Raw genomic sequence first — 19,384 nt, 5'->3', positions numbered from 1 at the left:
GAGGACTGGTTAAAGAGCGACGAGGACGACGGAACGACAAAAGCAAAAGACAAGGCCAAGGGTACCCGTTTCCGAGATCTGACAGATGATGAGGAATGCTTGTTTGATTGATCGTAATAAAAGGGGACTACTTTTTGAGGAAGATGAACTCAAAAAGAGTATACATTTAATTAGCATGGCATACGAATAAGAAAAAGCATAATTATTAAAGTATTTGAATTGTTTTATTATGTTGGCAAGCAAGAAGTAGAATTAATGGAATAATCACCTCAAGGCAGGGCAATAAACAGTTTGATATGCCCGGCCCGTGAAAGGATACCGTCCACAAGCCGGCCGAGCTTGTGGACGGTATTTGATCTATTGATCTACTATTTGATGACGCTGTGCTCAGTCAGCAGCAAGTAGAACCGACAAATCAGCGGGCAACCTGCCGGTTTAATGCCCTACTCCCAGCCAATCAGAATCAAGCATTCTTAAATGAAGTAGAATAAAAAATAAATTCAGACAAAAAGTTGTATCTTGTTTATTTTTGGAGTGCTCACGTGTAGTGTCAACACAGTCTCACTCCCTACTCGTCAAATGTGTGACGCATGGCCAAGGATCCCTGGCGTCAATTTCCGATGAAAAATGGGTACCTTTTTCGTCGTTTTTCAACGCCAGATAGACATTCATGTTAATCCCTCACCGTCGGATATAGACGAAAGGAAATCAATGTCTATCAACGGTGATGCCGTCACGTTATGCAACTATTGTCGATTGATTTGTTTGACAGATTCACCATTATACGTGTTTCTGATGACATTTCTAGTGAGAAATTTACTTTTTCCTTGAATAATCTTCAATCAGTGCATGTGTATGATCTTTATTAATCTTTATTATCTGAATGGGAAATGCAATATTTTAGGATCGATTCACTGTTAAACGTGTTTCTAATAACATTTCTAGCGAGAAATATACTTTTTACTTGCATAATCTTCAGTCAGTGATTGTGTCTGATCTTTAGTTTTATAGTTATTAGGAAGATTTAATCGTCTCGCTCGCATGTTTCAACGACGTCAGGTTGCTAGGGACGCTGCTTTCGCTAAACTAGCAGCTCACGTGTTTCTTGCGTTTGTGTTATTAAACCGTTACTTTATGTAACTTTTAATGATATTGTAATAACCACAGGCGAGGTATTGAGCGAAGTAAGCTTGATAGCAGGTTTATTGGATTCCACAATCGGACAGGCAGGCACAGCTCCACCGGAAAACTACAACAACCAAAACTCCCGCCCAGAAAGAAACCCCCGGAACCCCCTCTCAGAAGGCCCGCCCCTTCCTCCCAAACCCTGTGACGTGAAACACGTTTATCTGAGAGCCAACCCTGTCGCCAAAAGCATACGTTGACAGTGTACGTTTTCGTGAACACTGGATTACGTTGCATTTCAACATAAAATAGCGTACACACACACACACACACACACACACACACACACACACACACACACACACAAACACACACACACACACACACTTCGCTGCTAAAACAACAACTTGGGCTGCTTCTAGGACATTTTGGGTGGATTTTGAACGGTATGTGGGCAGGACGTTTTTTGCAGGCAGGACCTGGCAACCCTGCGCTGTTGCCCGAGGTGCAGAAATGCTCCGGAACAGATCTGGATCCACCATGGCCAAAATAATTGTCATGAATAGCATGAATAGATTCATTCATTATCATTCAACTTGAACATGTGTTTTTACAGTATAGAGTGGTGGAGGGATGACGTATGTTGGCCAACCCGGAAGTGAGCGTCGACCTGGGTTTCCCTTGACAAAAAGCCAACGGGTTTTTCCATTGGATTTTGGATTATTGCAGAAAAATTAGCATCTTTGAAGCACCTCCACAAAAACTGAAAATAAATAAATAAAAATAACTGTGCTCCAAAGAACGAAATGTAAACCAATGCATTCTGAATGGGAGTGTTTCTCAGATTTTTCCATGCTACACAGAACGAAATGTAAACCCATGCAAATAAAGACTTCATGGTCATAATAATTTAAATATCATTATTCTCCTCAGTGTGTAGGGTGGTATTCTATTTTTTTCAACGGGGCTGCATCCAGTCACTTGACCGTCATGGTTGCTATGGTGGTTGCTATCAACCAGCCCCTCTAATCCTTACATGGCTCTAAAAACCACGCGGCAAAGGAGCTGCCGTCCATTGTGTTGTTTTTGTCGTAAACTAGGGTCCGAAAATAGACAGATATTCCAAGGTATCCTTAAAAGGCAAGGCAAGGCAAGGCAAGGCAACTTTATTTATATAGCACTTTTCATACACAAGGCAGACTCAAAGTGCTTCACATATAAACAGTGTCATACAATGAAATAAAATAATAGGCAAGTAAAAGAAAAACATATGCAAAAATAGAAAGTTAAAAAGGCATTTTAGTATTAAAATAGAAAATAAAGGCAAAGTTGTTTAGCAGAAAGCTATAGCAAACATAAAAGTCTTCAGTCTTGTTTTAAAGGTGCTCAGAGTTGGGGCAAGTCTTAAATCCTCTGGGAGTTTATTCCAGCTATTTGTTGCGTAGTAACTAAATCCTGCTTTCCCATGTTTTGTGTTTACTCTGGGGATAATTAACAAATTGGTCTCGGAGCTTCTTACTGTCCGTCCACACCAGAAGCGAATTGAGCGACCAAATCGCCGGAAGTCATTCACTTTCTATGGGCAAGAGCGACCAAAGCGACCAAAGCGACCAACGCTACCAGCGGCCAAAGTTGAGCGACCAGAGCGTCAAAAACTTTTTAACTTTATGCAAATGACTATTATTCGCTTCAGCGGCCAAACACTGACAGCCAATCGGAATGTAGACGCTCTTCGCTTGCGTGGATCCCAGGGAACATCGGCAGGCACTTTGGTTCCTACCTACCTTTATTCACTCACTGAACAAAATGTCGGCTGAAGTATTAATCGCGGCTGTAACTGGGCACCCGGTGTTGTACGAACCCACCCTTTTTCAGTTCAGAGATCGAAACGCCATAGTGGTTTGGATATCAAGTGATGATAAGCGGGAGTATTTATAGGCTACATCTAGAACGTTCGTATTTAAGCGGGACTCATTTTAATTTGCTCTACATGCCACCAATCTAACCAACCAATCGCGTGTAGCATGCTTTAAACAAAACCAAAAAAGTTTTTGAAATCGTCACATAAACAAACTAATCGACAAGACGAGGGATAAATGACAAGGGATATATCTCTTGTCTTTTATCCCTCTATTCCCCACTATTCACGGAGCCTGAGGTGAATAATTGTTAATTAAATAGTCTAGATAGATAGCCTAGTCAAGTCTTTATTAATACCAAACGACACAAATCGTCGGGAATCCATTTAGGTGGTTCGGCCCACACAGGACAGTAGCCTACAAGACCACACAGAACAAGTCTGACTGGACATACACACAATACATCACATTAAAACTAGACACGCGTTGATAGATAGATAGACAGAAAGACCTAGATAGATAGATATGTTCCATTATTTGCCTTGCGGAGCCAACCAGTCCTGTGCACGTATGCAAATTAGCCATGTGCGCTAATGTGTTTAATTTGTTTTGAATGCGACGAATGAGTGCAGATCATGATTTGCAGATCCAGATCAGTGAAACATATTTCAACTACTACAGCACGCAGGGTTTTTTGTTCTCGGTTGTAATTAGCCTACATTTTAGGATTTTTTTTTATATTGGGGGGAATCACTGTCCTACTTGTTGTCGAAGCACTTTATCGAACAAGCAAAACCGTCTCGGCAATATGGCCAAGGTGTATGGGAGAGTTCACTATTTGATATGGCTGTCTGTAGGGCCTACTAAACGCATACGGCTCCTTTAAATGCGTCTGCATAATTGAATTGTACGTCATGAGCGACCAAAGCGACCAAAGCGAACAGAAAAATTTGCAGCGAAACTTTGTGAGCGACCAAAGCGTCCTGGTGTGGACGTACAGTTAGGGGTCTAAAAGGCTGATGTAGTGGAAGCATATCAGTTAAATATTTTGGGCCTAAACCATGTAGGGATTTATAGGTAAGCAACATGATTTTAAAATCAATTCTCTGACTTACAGGAAGCCAATGTAACGATTTCAGAATTGGTGTAATATGATCAAATCTTTTGGTCTTTGTTAGAACTCTAGCAGCAGCATTCTGAACAAGCTGAAGCTTCCTCAGAGTTTGTTTTGGGAGACCTGTAAGGAGACCATTGCAGTAATCAAGCTTACTAGTGATAAAGGCATGTACAAGTTTTTGTAAGTCTTCGGTGGACATGAGCCCTCTAAGTCTTGCTACATTTTTAAGGTGATAATAGGCCGATTTTGTAACTGATTTGATGTGACTGTCAAAATGTAAATCTGAATCCATGATAACCCCTAGATTTCTGGCTTTGATTGAGGTTTTCAGGGACAGAGAGTGAAGGTGTTGGGTTACTTTAAGCCTTTCTGTTTTAGAACCAAATACAATTATCTCTGTTTTGTCCTCATTTAGTTGAAGGAAAAAAAAGGCAGCTTGGATGTTTTTATTTTCTGCAGTTTAGACTTCTTCTGTAACCTATTTTTGAAAGCAAAACACCAAGCTCAATGATTTAACGAGGCAGGGTTATTTGAAACAATTTATTGAATATATATTTGTGAGAGGTCATTCCTTCTCCTGAGTTTACTTCCTATTTATGTCTAGTGTACAACCCTACTGTCCACAAGCATCACCCCCCCCCCCTCCCCATATGGATTTGGAGAATTGTTGCATCGTCCCAGTGGTGGAGGTATCATATATATGAAAGAGGGCATTCAATTATACTACAATGATCAATTAGGAGGCCGAAGCCCTAAAAGAAGTGATGCAATAGGTGACTGGGTCGACAACATTTAAGTAAACTGTACTTTGAGGTCTCTTATATATCAAAGGGGGTCTCAAAGGACGCATACGCTTCAACCTGTGGCTCCAGCCCTACAGGAAATGACTCAGCAAGTGCTCCATCTCGTTGCACCTGCACCCAGCGGCTCGCTTGCAAGATATTGGCCTGAAGTTCTTCCCAGACCTACACCCTAGCCATCCAACACGCATATCTGAGAATCAGGCTTCTCTTTAATAATGACAAAAAATTACGAGAGAAATACACATTCACTTTTTGTTATCTCATAAGCGGCGTGGTGCCGGCTCCTTTTGACCTTTTGACCCCAGACTTCAAAAACGTGGCCACAGGCCAGCTGTGTCTACACACCTTAAGCCACAAATGTACACCTCCATCCCACAAAAAATGGGGACTAGAAACTAACCTCTGTCTTATGTACATTTACTGTACTGTTGGAGGTCACGCCCCTTTTCCGACCTTTTCGAGATAGCTAGGGAGGCTAAAATGTTTACACACATTTCCCGGGGCCCCGAGAACGACATATCCGAGATTTCAACCCGGTATCACGCGATTGCGTGCTCCTGCGCATGAACGTTAATCTATTGAAGCGTGTTCCAGAGCACGATAGTCCGACTTTTTGCGTGTTACACAGAACGAAATGTAAACCAATGCATTCTGAATGGGAGTGTTCTAAGACAATTAACGTGCTCCACAAAACGGTACGAGAGAGAGAGAAAGAGAGAGAGGGAGGGACAGAGAGAGAGAGAGAGCGCGAGAGAGGCTTCAGAAAGGGTGTGCGCAGATAGTACAGTGCACCCTAGTTATGTTTATGCCAAAACCACAAATGCTATATGTATATATATATTGCCTAATTATATATATTGCCTATATATATGTGTAGGCTATATATATAATTAGGCTATAATTATATTAATTAGCGTGTAATGAGACAATCTATAGCCAAATTGTCGAAGATGGCCGAGAATCTTCGGGGATATCAGCATGGGAAATCGGCGAATCAGACCCATGAACCTAAAAAAAAAAGACGTCTAAAGAAAGACGTCATCTCAAGCGGGAGAGAACGTTTGCGGTGCTGGTTTGTGTCACGTAAGTACAGGGCTCTCATGTCTCATGCATTCGGCGTGAGACACACGCAATTCAACCCATGCACACGCTCAAACCTGTGCCGTGTTCCAATACCCGTACTGTCCGTACTTACTAGCCAAAATTTGAGTAAGATCCGGCGAAAAGAAGTATACTTCAAGGACCCGGATGCCGTACTCAAGCGGGCTAATCCTGAAGTGTGGATCGAAGGACACTCCCCGTACTCAACGGCAGCCATCTTAGCTACGTAGCGGAAGAGGCGGAGCCAGGCTGAGCCAAAGTCGGCACATTTTCCACATAGCCTGCATTAATAGTCATTTTGTAGTTTTTTGTAGTTTTTATAGTTTCTTTCCACAGTTTACTTTCCACATAGTTTTATAGTTTACTTTTTTTTTCCACATATTGCGATCCAAGTTGCTGCAGTCTTGGATTTTATAGTTCTATATGAATAGATTCAATTTACTAAACTATTAATCATGCTTCAGAAGAATTAACCTTTCTTGGATGGCAGATCTACCACAAGCCTCCATTGCCACAACCTCCAGATGGCTTACGACCTACGGCAACTCCTCGACTACTGCAAGCCAACAAATTGGCTCTTGCACACCAGACACGCATTTTGCTTTATTTTAGGTTTTCAAGCATCTTAAAATACCCAAATCATCGCTCCAATACACAAGTCAGCTAATGGCCTACAAGGAAATGCTGAAGCTAGTGTTAGTGATGGCGATAGAAATGGACAAGCTTGCGTGTACAAATATGCAACTAGAATTGCAAGGTTCACAATGGTAAACAGTATACAAATGCAATCAAGGTTGCACTCACACTAGGCCATCTGGCCGTGACTGTCGCAACTGTGGCCTGGCCACGGTAGGCTCTTGTACATACGCCATCACGTCGCTAGCATCCAAACAATTCTACCAAACCTTAACCAACTAGTGAAAAATGGAACAAAACTTTAGCACACACCCAGTGACTAATCACCTTGTCCAGGGGTGTTCCAACGTGGTTTACCAGAGGGCCTTGTGGACTTAAAGTAACCCACACATTTGACAGAGACAGCACGGAATGACGTTAAACTAAGCTAATCTACAGGTTACTAGTGCTAGTGCAATTACATGAGCATTTTGCACAATATTTGTACTCCAATGCTACGTAAAGCAGGCTTCTTCAGAAACCCGTAGCCTGCTACATTGAAGGGCAACTGTAACAAATCCTGACCAAGACCGAAAGATGGCTCTGGAAGCCACTACGGCCCACGCAGCAGATTACTGCGTGGACCGTGGTGGCTTCCAGATCAACCCTTCGGTGGACCATTCATACACATGTATTCCGAGGATGTTTTGAAGACACTGGAGTCCCATGGCACTAGATTCCTTTGAAGACTAAGTTGGTATGGGGGGGCCCAAAGGGGGCCCCCCCATAGATCTTGTCAATCATCTAACACCTGTTAAGAAAAACACACACACACATCACAAGATACAAATCAGCAAAGCTAGGTTAACAAACAGCGGCGACATGCATGTCAAGGTGCAAAGAGCAGGGATACTGATGGCTTGTGTCTGAGGAGACAGCCCAAAAACGTCAACATTTAATAAAGGAAAATAACTTTTACTCACTGCGGTGGTCTGTTTCGAAGTGCCATGTTGGTAGCAATATTTGTCTGGGCTGTTCAGTCAAATGCCCACAAAAACAAACACGCAACAACGCATACTTTCAGTTTGTATAAAGTGACAATAGTGATCTGCAATCTAGATCGAAAACCCTCACTAAACTCAACCTCGATTGACACAGGCCGATGCGAAAAGTAAACCAAACCCATTGTGTTCACCTTTAATAAAGGGGTGTGTGACAGGTGATCTCAATTAAGAGCTAATCAGAGAGAACACACTGATCGATCTGTTCCGGAGCATTTCTGCACCTCGGGCAACAGCGCAGGGTTGCCAGGTCCTGCCTGCAAAAAACGTCCTGCCCACATACCGTTCAAAATCCACCCAAAATGTCCTAGAAGCAGCCCAAGTTGTTGTTTTAGCAGCGAAATGCATTGTGTGTGTGTGTGTGTGTGTGTGTGTGTGTGTGTGTGTGTGTGTGTGTGTGTGTGTGTGTGTGTGTGTGTGTGTGTGTGTGTGTGTGTGTGCGTGCGTGCGTGCGTGTGTGTGTGTGTGTGCTAACACGCTATTTTATGTTGAAATGCGACCTTAATCCAGTGTTCACGAAAGCGTACACTGTCAACGTATGCTTTTGGCGACTGGATTGGCTCTCAGATCAACGTGTTTCACGTCACAGGGTTTGGGAGGAAGGGGCGGGCCTTCTGAGAGGGGGTTCCGGGGGTTTCCTTCCGGGCGGGAGTTTTGGTTGTTGTAGTTTTCCGGTGGAGCTGTGCCTGCCTGTCCGATTGTGGAATCCAATAAACCTGCTATCAAGCTTACTTCGCTCAATACCTCGCCTGTGGTTATTACAATATCATTAAAAGTTACATAAAGTAACGGTTTAATAACACAAACGCAGGAAACACGTGAGCTGCTAGTTTACCGAAAGCAGCGTCCCTAGCAACCTGACGTCGTTGAAACATGCGAGCGAGACGATTAAATCTCCCTAATAACTATAAAACTAAAGATCAGACACAATCACTGACTGAAGATTATGCAAGTAAAAAGTATATTTCTCGCTAGAAATGTTATTAGAAACACGTTTAACGGTGAATCGATCCTAAAATATTGCATTTCCCATTCAGATAATAAAGATTAATAAAGATCATACACATGCACTGACTGAAGATTATTCAAGGAAAAAGTAAATTTCTCACTAGAAATGTCATCAGAAACACGTTTAATGGTGAATCTGTCAAACAAATCAATCGACAATAGTTGCATAACGTGACGGCATCACCGTTGATAGACATTGATTTCCTTTCGTCTATATCCGACGGTGAGGGATTAACATGAATGTCTATCTGGCGTTGAAAAACGACGAAAAAGGTACCAATTTTTCGTCGGAAATTGACGCCAGGGATCCTTGGCCATGCGTCACACATTTGACGAGTAGGGAGTGAGACTGTGTTGGTAGTGTATAGGCTGTTCCCCACTATTCCCTTTTTTTTTCATGGATTATATAAGGTTTCTTTTCATATATTTATAGGGCATTAAGCAGAAAGGCATTACACCTTATAACTGTCTAATGCTAGAAATTAGAGGATAGCACTTGAAAATGTTAAACCTTGATATTAAAAACCCGACTTTGAACCGTTTGCCTAATATGTGATCATGATTACTGCAGCTTCTGGTCGTTGCAACAGTATATTTTCCTTAAGAAACCAAACCAATCTGCCAAATACATAAGGACTTTGGCATGCAGCCTTTTCACTTTAGAGAATGTTCAAATTTATTGGTGAAATTCTTTTTGTGGATGTGGATGTGCAGGGTCAGTCGGTCAGACTAATGTTTTTATTCCTTTCAAAATTACAAAAATTATATGTTGTTCTGGTTTGCTCTTGTCTTGCATAGTCCTGTAGCTAACCGGTTAGAACGTTTTATTTGCTTAAGTTAGTTCAGGATATATCTCAGATCTTTTTTTTACAAGTGTCATCTTATCTCTGAATCAATACATTGTTGAATAATCAAATGTAGAAACCTATAGATGCTGAATATGTGACTTTATTTATTCCTCAGAAGAGCTTATGGTTCTTCTTATTGCTACAGTTCAAGGATCTGACCTTTAAACAACTACTTTTCCTAAGTTAGAGGTACAACTTTGACACGTCAAGGAATACTCAAGTTTCATTCAGTCTACGACTTTCGAAAGAAACTGTCATGTATTGCCATGCCAAAGCCTTACCACACCTTCAGCTCTCACAAAGGAAACATGTATAATGTAATAACCAATTGATGGCAAAATAGCTATGTCTTAAATTTCTTTCTTTCTTTCTTTCTTTCTTTCTTTCTTTCTTTCTTTCTTTCTTTCTTTCTTTCTTTCTTTCTTTCTTTCTTTCTTTCTTTCTTTCTTTCTTTCTTTCTTTCTTTCTTTCTTTCTTTCTTTCTTTCTTTCTTTCTTTCTTTCTTTCCTTCGATGCTGGTTCCAAGCTAAACCGTGTCTTGCTGGGAGTTGACCACTTTATTGGCCAGCTGGATCAGCAGTGGGTATCTGAAAGTCCTGTTCCTCCATGACTCAGGAATCCCCTGCACACCAGTCTGGAAAAAAACATCAAGCCAGTTGGTCCAGCGTTTGGATGGTAGAAGCCAGCTGAGTCCCAGTGTAGGAGGCAACAACGGCATACATTGATATGGAGCCAAGTGTTTAGAAGTGTAATTTTACCACATTGTTGTGTCTCTTAATATTGTAATATTCAGCAGTCCATCGAATGATCTTGGTGTTTTTGAATACCAAGAGACAAAGCTATACATCTTTGTTCCAGTGTATCTCGGCCTCCATGCAGCATAATGATGTTGTATGGAGGGCCCCTCTTACCTGCGCGCCAAAACAAGCACCGATGAAGGAGGCACGGCTGGAAGTGCAGCCCCCGCAGCGCATAGTGTCCCTAACCGCCTCTTCTAGCCGGCTGTGGGTCAGCAACCCGTGGAGTGCCCCCTGGAGGGCATCGGGCAGAACTGCAAGAAATCATGAAGTTACATGAATATACTTTTTCCTTTTTTAACAACTTTTAACAGTTAAGCACAGCAAGTTTTTCCTCTTACTACAATAGGCAGCCTTCCTGTCCCATGTTTCTCCTCCCTTTATAGCATTTTCTTTCTTGCATATGTGTAAGAGAGAGAGAGAGAGATCTCATTGTCAGTTTTTTTTCAGAATAAATATAAACAAATGAGTTCCAAGTATAGAACAATGTTGAATTTTAACTGCGATATACATGTATAAATAGCCCCAAATAATCTGATAGGCTCTTATCATAGAGGTGTAAACGTCGGGGTGAACAAAGGTGTTACTTTTGAAGAGTAGCCTATGTGTGCACTGGCAGACACATTTACTTAATGAGCTTGTTTTCATCCCTACATATACACCTCTATGATAAAGCCCTCTTACTCTAATGTTGTACCCTCAATAGTTCACCATCCAATGGTTTTGACAAAAACTGATTTCCTAGCTACGAGATTATCATTGGCTAATGTAACATAAAGAAATCCTGTGCATTTGACTCACAGATCATAATTTTAGAGTATAGTTTTGAATAGCAGGTTTCTTTTTTGAAAACCAGTGGCCTGGCCCCTCTGATTTCTGAGACCATTGCAGCATAAGTTAGAAAGAGAAGACTGGGCAAACGTGTGAAGATCAAAAGGCCACACACACACAAGCACACACACGCGTACAGATAGAGAGTGAGAGAGAGAGAGAGAGAGAGAGAGAGAGAGAGAGAGAGAGAGAGAGAGAGAGAGAGAGAGAGAGAGAGAGAGAGAGAGAGAGAGAGAGAGAGAGAGTGTGAGAGAGAGAGAGAGAGAGAGAGAGAGAGAGAGAGAGAGAGAGAGAGAGAGAGAGAGAGAGAGAGAGAGAGAGAGAGAAGGAGAGAGAGAGAGAGAGAGAGAGAGAGAGAGAGAGACAGAGAGAGACAGAGAGAAAGAAAGAGAGAGAGAGAAAGAGAGAGAGAGGAGAGAGTGAGATGAGAGAGAGAGAGAGAGAGAGAGAGAGAGAAGAGAGAGAGAGAGAGAGAGAGAGAGAGAGAGAGAGAGGGAGAGAGAGAGAGATAGAGAGAGGGAGAGAGAGAGGGAGAGAAGGAGAGAGAGAGAGAAGCGGATATACTGACAGGAAGCAGAAGCCGGGCCCATGCCAAGTGAACAGACCTGAGCCCCTGCTGCTGAGCCCAACAGTCCAGAGCTGGGCTGGCCAGACTCACCTCATGTGTTGGTGAACACAGCAGGGATGAGCTCTTGGCTTTCCTTGGCTAGGTTTCCCTTTACCTGGTTGATGTGAGCTAATACACACACACACACACACACACACACACACACACACACACACACACACACACACACACACACACACACACACACACACACACACACACACACACACACACACACACACACACACACACACACACACAAACACAAACATACACACACGCATGCACGGATGTGGTTACCAACTTGTGTTAGCATATTTTGACAAGTTGTTATTTTTAACATTAAAAAACGTGTCATATTATTGTGTTGCTACACAGTGCTAATGACCACTGAATATCCAAGTACGTAATCATATCAAAGGAAAAAGGGTGTGTTCCCGATAACGTGAGATTATTTTAAATATTGATGATTCTTAATTTGGTGTTTTAAAGCTTACCAATAACAGCCTTATCCAACTCCTGAGGGTTCTGCCTCCCTGGGTCCTTCAACTGGCCCAGCACTGCGTCCAACACATTAGGATCCGGCCCATTCAGGATGAAATGCTCCACAAACCTTTAAAGCCATTATTATATCAATTCAGTATCAGGACACACACACAGAGACCCCCCCCCCCCCCCACACACACACACACACACTTTGGTCAAATGTGTATTCAGTACTATCTACCTACCACTCTACCACCTCCACATGCTCATTCAGAAGGTTGAACATTGTTAAGGTTTGGAAAGATGTTTAAAGGGGCAGTGTGCAGAATTGAGTGGCCTCTTGCGGAACGGACCTTAGAATGAGCCCTTCATCTCTACATAGAGTGCCCTCGGAGCCTGCCATGTTGCATGTTTCTACAGTAGCTTTTAGTAAAAGATTTTGAGAAGGTAATGTAATTAATGTAATGTAAAGAATGTAATTATAATCACTATCTTGAAGGCTTTGACTTAAAGTCTGATAGAATAAATAGCTGGATACGATATTAATCTATAAAGGTTCCATAGTACTTGAAAGTGGGCTAACTCGACACAGTTGTAGGCAATAACATAATTTTGGACGTAGCTTCTGGCACCTTTCAGGCCACCGTAGCACCTATTACGCTGTTACAAAGGGAGGGGTGAAGGGGGGATTCAGTTGGTAGCATCTGCCACCTCACCGCTAGATGCCACTGATGAGAAAAATTTCCTAAAGGGGACAATAAATTATCTATCTCTCTATCTAAATCCTAAACTGCACCCTGAAATAAGCATACTTTTTCTTGGATTGCATAATCATTACTATAAAAAATTTGGTGATATATGTTTATATTTATAGTTACTAGAAATTATTACATCAATACATGAAGTAGAAGGTAGGTGTAAAAGAAGGAGGTTTTGAGGTTTTTGGGATTAACCCCCAAACCTTTCTGTCATGGGTGAAACAAACTGCTGCTTCACTAATAGTATACCTCGCTGCGGCCAGCGCCATGGCAACACAGATGTCGTTATTCTGTGTGACACGCACGGCCATCTCCACTTTGTCTAGCATCTGGGCGCGCCCGGCGAACATGGCCACGACAGGGGCTATCTTGGTGACACAGTCCATCTGACAGTCCACCTCACATCCTAGAAAACACACACACACACACACACACACACACACACACACACACACACACACACACACACACACACACACACACACACACACACACACACACACACACACACACACACACACACACACACACACACACAAATTACATTAACAAATAAATACCCCAGAGTAACTAAATAATTAAGCCAAAGTTACACACGATTGAATGGTGAAAGATCTGTGCGTCTGGAAGTAAGTGTGTGTGTTACCAGTCTCTTCTTTGCGGGCGTCGACATTTCTGATGAAAGATTTCAGGCTTGCATTCCGCCAAGGCCCGTTTATGGGGAGCTCGGCTTTGGGACCTGAGGAGTTAACAACAAAATGTCTAACTACTTAAGCCCTCAGTTATATTTATTTTGTCTTTTGTCACCAAAATGAGAGAGAGGCAGAAAGTGTTTGCAGCGCTAGCCATAAACCCCGAAACCCTGTAGTACCTGTAGTTGAATAAAAAACTCATCATCATTATTATTATAATTCAAATGATGATTATTATATCGAAGTTAGCAAAAACCTCTCATTCAAAAACAAGGACATCAGTGTGACTATTGGGGAACATGTTGAATGGAACGGGAAGTTGGGAAGTTTCGTGAGAACATGAGAAACAGTGTTGTCATTGAGCTTCTCAAGGTCAGAAGCTTGCATCCCTTTGGCAGTCACCAATTATGTGTTGTTTTCACCCCTTGTGAATTGTTGCGATTTGATATATATGGTTTTAAAGTTCATGGGCAGAAGTAAATCCCACTTGTGTGCAGCACATAAGTCCTCTCTGTCTTGTAACGATGTACATAACATTTGTTACAATCACTTGTGCTATTTCTTGCAATATTCAATACAAATGTGAATATTGTTTGGTATTTTTAATAACAACATGTGGTATTTTTAAATGACAGATGCAATAACTTTGATCTTAAAGTTGATTCAGTATAATGTACAGTCTATTACTAATTTATGTGTAAAACCTATTGATTTCGAGTTCATGTTTTGTACATATATTCTTGTTCTGTACCACTTCACTGTGTTTCATACTTTCTTCATGTTTCATGGCTCTCCCATCGTACTCATAGCCTACCTCCCTTCTGTCTGTAGGGGTCGTTGAGTGGCAGATCGTAAACGGTCCCTGGGCCAAAGAAGCTGTAGGTGCGCTGGGTCAGGTCCTCTGCATTCACATCTGCTCAGGCATTTCATTATCAATTAATATTACATATTAAATAAGGGTTAACTTCATATATTTTTATGAAAATAAGTGAGACAATAAGTTATATTTGCAAGTACAAAATAGTAAATAAACACCCTTGCCAATAGTGGGGAGGATGGTTAGTGTGATGGCAGTTTCGGAGTGGCCCAAATCAAAATCTGTTATAAATGTGTGGATTGCTGACCTGATTTGTGTTTATTTTTTGGAAAGCCTTTAAATATAATCAGATGTAACCTGTATTGATCCAAATATTTTAAACATGCAGGCTTTTCAACATCCGAGTTTCATGTATGGGCTCTCTTCACTAGAAGGTGAAATGGTTAACAGTTGGCTCTGTGTGTTTGTGTGCATGTGTGTGTCTGTACCTCCACAGTGACTCAGCGACTCCAGCAACACGAACGCCTGGTCTCCGTAGCACGTCTGCTCCCCCGTCTCCCTGCGGTAGAAAGGATTTGCTGACTCAGCGCGAAACTCTGGAAAGGGCTCAAGTTTTGACAGCACTTCCTTCAGGCTGTCCAAGTTGTAGATCCAATGCATGGGCTGGGCTGAGGGCGAGAGAGAGACAGAGACATTAGAGACAGAGTGAGTCATTAGGCCATAGGGAGAGGTATGGGATAGCCAAACTAACTGATGTTCAATATTTCTCTGTGATCTACATTCAATTTGTTTAAAGCACAGCACAATTATCTAAAGAGCCAGAGCAGGGCTCCAGAGCACATGGCAGACGCTGACACATCTAGTTAATGGGCTGATTTGTTGAATTCGATACACTTTGAGGGTGTGTGTGCACTGGTGTTGAGGTGCATGCGTTCCAGCCCCTATTCTATTTTCATATTCAACGCACCCTGGACAGCTTTGCAGCAACCAAGCTTGATGTGAGCGTCTAGCTGTTTTGTATGTGTGATTCATTCACTACCCAATCTAAAGTGCAACTAAACTAAAGCACTGTATTTATTTATTTTTGCGAAACTCTGCATATAAATGTAAAAAAGTAACGGCATTGCTTGTCTTTGCTACATCTATGGTTTAATGGTTTAAACGTGGGAAAAGGTTTGAATAAATTTGTAATTTTTCCAAAGCCAATAATAAGAATATCACTTTAAATCGTGTGACGGTGGACATTTTGTACGCACTCTAGAAACCTAACTGAGTTGTGCAAGTGATCATGATTTGGACAGGCCATGTGAGGACAACTCAAAGCATATCAGAATGTCCAGGTGTTATCGGTGAGGAAAACATGTCTTTCACAGGCATGCTTCTCACTGATTATGCTGCTAGGGTGATTGGGGTGCCTTCTCATTGAAGATGCTGGTCCCTCCTGACTTGATAATATAATGAGACATGGCAACAGGGTTGTCTGACACATTAGAGCATTTGAAATGTTTCTATTGTCAGTTTCTCCAACCACGATCAACCATATCCAACGATAAGCTCTATCTCCCCTCCCATACAAAAATATTTCTGCCTGGTGCGATTAAGACTGACCAATCACAACCATTTATCTAATATGATGGGAGCCGTTGAGGCCATTTCAACAACAACAAAGATGACTGCCGCAGATGAAGAATGGTCAGTTGATTCTGCTATTGCGACTGTGTATTGCGAACTGGACGGTATATCTATATCAGAAAATGGCAATCCGATCATACCACTACGGGCTCCATCTGATATTTGATTGCAGCTGGAGCAAAGCCTCGCGACAACAGTTTAATTATTGTTGGTTATTTGCATTTAGTGTACTGCTTGTTTGCATGCAGAAAGTCCACCATGTATTTTCCATTAAGCTTTTCTACTTGAAGAATGATATAAGGAGTGTTGAAGACCCTCTCTCCCAACAAGTTATCTTACCTGCTGCATCTGCCACAGCTGCCCCGATAATGGCCCCTATGGCTCTGTCAGCCAGGTCCGACGCCATCTGGAGGTCTGTGGTTAAAGAATGTTATAGAATGTTATAGAATGTGATCATATCCTTTTACAATTATTTATTCTCATAAACTTTGGAGCTTGAAAAAAACCATGTTCAGCTTAAATACATTTCCTCTCTTTCTTTTGTGTCTGTGTGCGTGGCACTCTCACTCTCTCTCTCTCAATTCAACATAATTTTGCTTGTTAAGCTTGCTTATTTAGCTAGAGCTTAATTGGCATGGGAAATATGCATGTTAATTACCAAAGCAGATTTATAATTTAAACAATGAAGACATTAGAATGTCATTAGAATAAAACTTATAATAATAATATTCAACATACTAAAGTAACACACACACCTAAAAATACATGAAAAGGTAATAAGATACGAGAAACAGACACATTTCATCGTTGCCAAAACATTTTTCAATACAGAAATGTGCATTTGTACCATGTCTACAATAGAATACTCAAATAGCCATCTGATAGTTAGTCTCGCTCTCTTTTCTGAATTGTCCGATCTCATGAAGTCTGTGGCATATACTTTGGGACACAACCACCAGTGCAATTAATAAAACAGGAGAGGTATAGTATCTTACCGCGTGTGTCCTGTGTTTCACAGGTAACTCCCAGTGTGGTAACGACCAGAGCAGCACTGTCAGCTATGTGATGTCTTATCATGGATCCAATGCTTTTTTGTGTTAGACCCGCCCAAACTGCCAAGGAACGCACTTTGATTGGCTAACCCTAACCATCTCTCCCCTAAGCTTAACCATCTATAACCTAATACCTAAACTGAAAACCTGGCATATGTTTTTAAAGTACATTAATTGCAACCTTTCACAATAATTAAAAAATATTCAATATTTTTATAACATTTAATGTTGAGTAAATTATTTAGAATGAATGAATGAATGAATGATTTATTTCAAATATGCAACAACAAAACAACAATAATAATGCATTAACAGGAGTCAGCCCTAGTGACTCCTGCACTGATAATGCCGCCAAGCACTCTATATAATAAGATGCTACAACATATTTGAAAAGGGGTGGGAAGAAGTAAAAACTTGTTCAATCCCACCCCACTTCTTTAAACAATATTAACAGGTCAGAAATCAAAATCAAAACTCAAACTCAAAACTACCTGTTTCCTTCAGACTCATTTCTCATTTTCATGATAACAAATGTATGCATCAACACTTGCGTATCTGTACACCATACAGATACACATAGATACACACAAGCGTACACACGAACACTTGCATATCTGTACACCATACCAGTACACATAGATGCACACAACGTACCAATATATTTCCTGTAAATCCATACATATACAATCCTTCACATACCCATGTTTCCTACTCACTGACACACTAAAAATGTCAGCCACTCCAACTGCCAGCACCACAGCAACTGTGGAGACAGCAGAAGGCCGAGCCACCACAGCACGCGACAGCACCCTTAAGACCAATAGCTCACTGCTGATCACACAGTTAACTAGTCATGTTAACAAGTAATGAGACGTCAAAGCCCTCCTTCATTACTGTAACTCTGGAAAACCATCTCTTTGTATCATCTTTTAAACTGTTTCATGCTTGGACATTGCTTGAGAATAGTCTAGTATCAGATACTTTTGGTACTGCATTTGTCTTGGAATTAGTCCTTTACTAGGTTTCAAATCAATGTCATTACCATGACCGAACAACTGTTTTCTGTATATTTCAGATTAAGTTGCAATGCAATGCAATTTGCAGGTTATGAAATGTTAATTTATTTTAATTTTGTGTAAAAGTGATGTGATGTGCAATGATGTCCCCTTCTGGGAACATGTGACCAACACAGTACGTACGTACGAGGATAGTATAGGCCTACAAAAATCATACAACCACTGTTACACATTGACACATTTGGGGCAAACGGAAGGCCTGAATTGCACACATTAGTGCCACTGTCAGTGGCAGCATACCAGCATGCATCACCTGCTTACCCCATATGGGGCTTCAATAGAAATCCAAAGGCCAAATCCATCTAAATCCTATCAAAGTCTCCTAAACCAGAGAGACACAGTAACCATTTGCCACTGTTCATAATCGGTGTGTTCGGTTAAATGGACTGTACACTCTAGTCATTCTATAAACATGTAATTTTTATTCAACTATAGGATTTTAGGACCATATTGATAATCTTGGTCATCTTTCTAAATGCATAAATCAGCATTTAAAAAGAATGTCCAAAGTCTCCAATACCTCTCTAAGATAGGCAAAACAAAAGGTTCGTAAAAAACGAATCTATGAAATGATAAACACCAACTCTTGTTTTGAAACATCCTTATTGTGTGGAGAACAGTTGGTGCATTCCCCTGAGTGTGACTGAGTGAACCTCCAGCCCTGAGGGTCGTCCCAGCGTAAATAGGAGGCAGACCCCACTTATCCCTGTGCTACTGTGGGGCCCAAGGTGCCATTGAACACTACTGATCCACTTACACCAACATAACTCAGCATTACTATCAGGGGCCACGGCACTCAATACAGAAGAGCAATCAATACCAAATAGAAAACAACGAACAAACGCCCTGCTTTGGTCTACTATGGTGCTTTTCAGGTCACATAGTCCTCATTGTTTTGTTTTTGAATCGACATAAAAGGTATCAATTGGGAGTAGAAAGGTACAACTGTGACTATGCAGATAATTACCTCACGACAAATAAACAGGAAATGTCATTTGCTTTCTTTGGCAGGGTGATAGCATGCCCTTGACAGAAGGGGGGGGGGGGGGGGGGGGTTCGTCAGGCACTGTCAGCGGATCAGATGACCGATGAGGGTGCA

General features: G+C 41.5%; 1 pseudogene; it reads right to left on the bottom strand.

The window, feature by feature from the left end:
• Window positions 1–9,412: 9,412 nt before the first annotated feature.
• LOC132452675 (crystallin J1C-like) lies at window positions 9,413–17,267 on the bottom strand (annotated as a pseudogene).
• Between the last annotated feature and the right edge of the window lie 2,117 nt (window positions 17,268–19,384).

The sequence above is a fragment of the Gadus macrocephalus genome, chromosome 23 (assembly GCF_031168955.1).
Source record: "Gadus macrocephalus chromosome 23, ASM3116895v1".
NCBI classification, from domain to species: Eukaryota; Metazoa; Chordata; class Actinopteri; order Gadiformes; family Gadidae; genus Gadus; species Gadus macrocephalus.
This window is presented reverse-complemented; position numbering and strand designations above follow the sequence as displayed.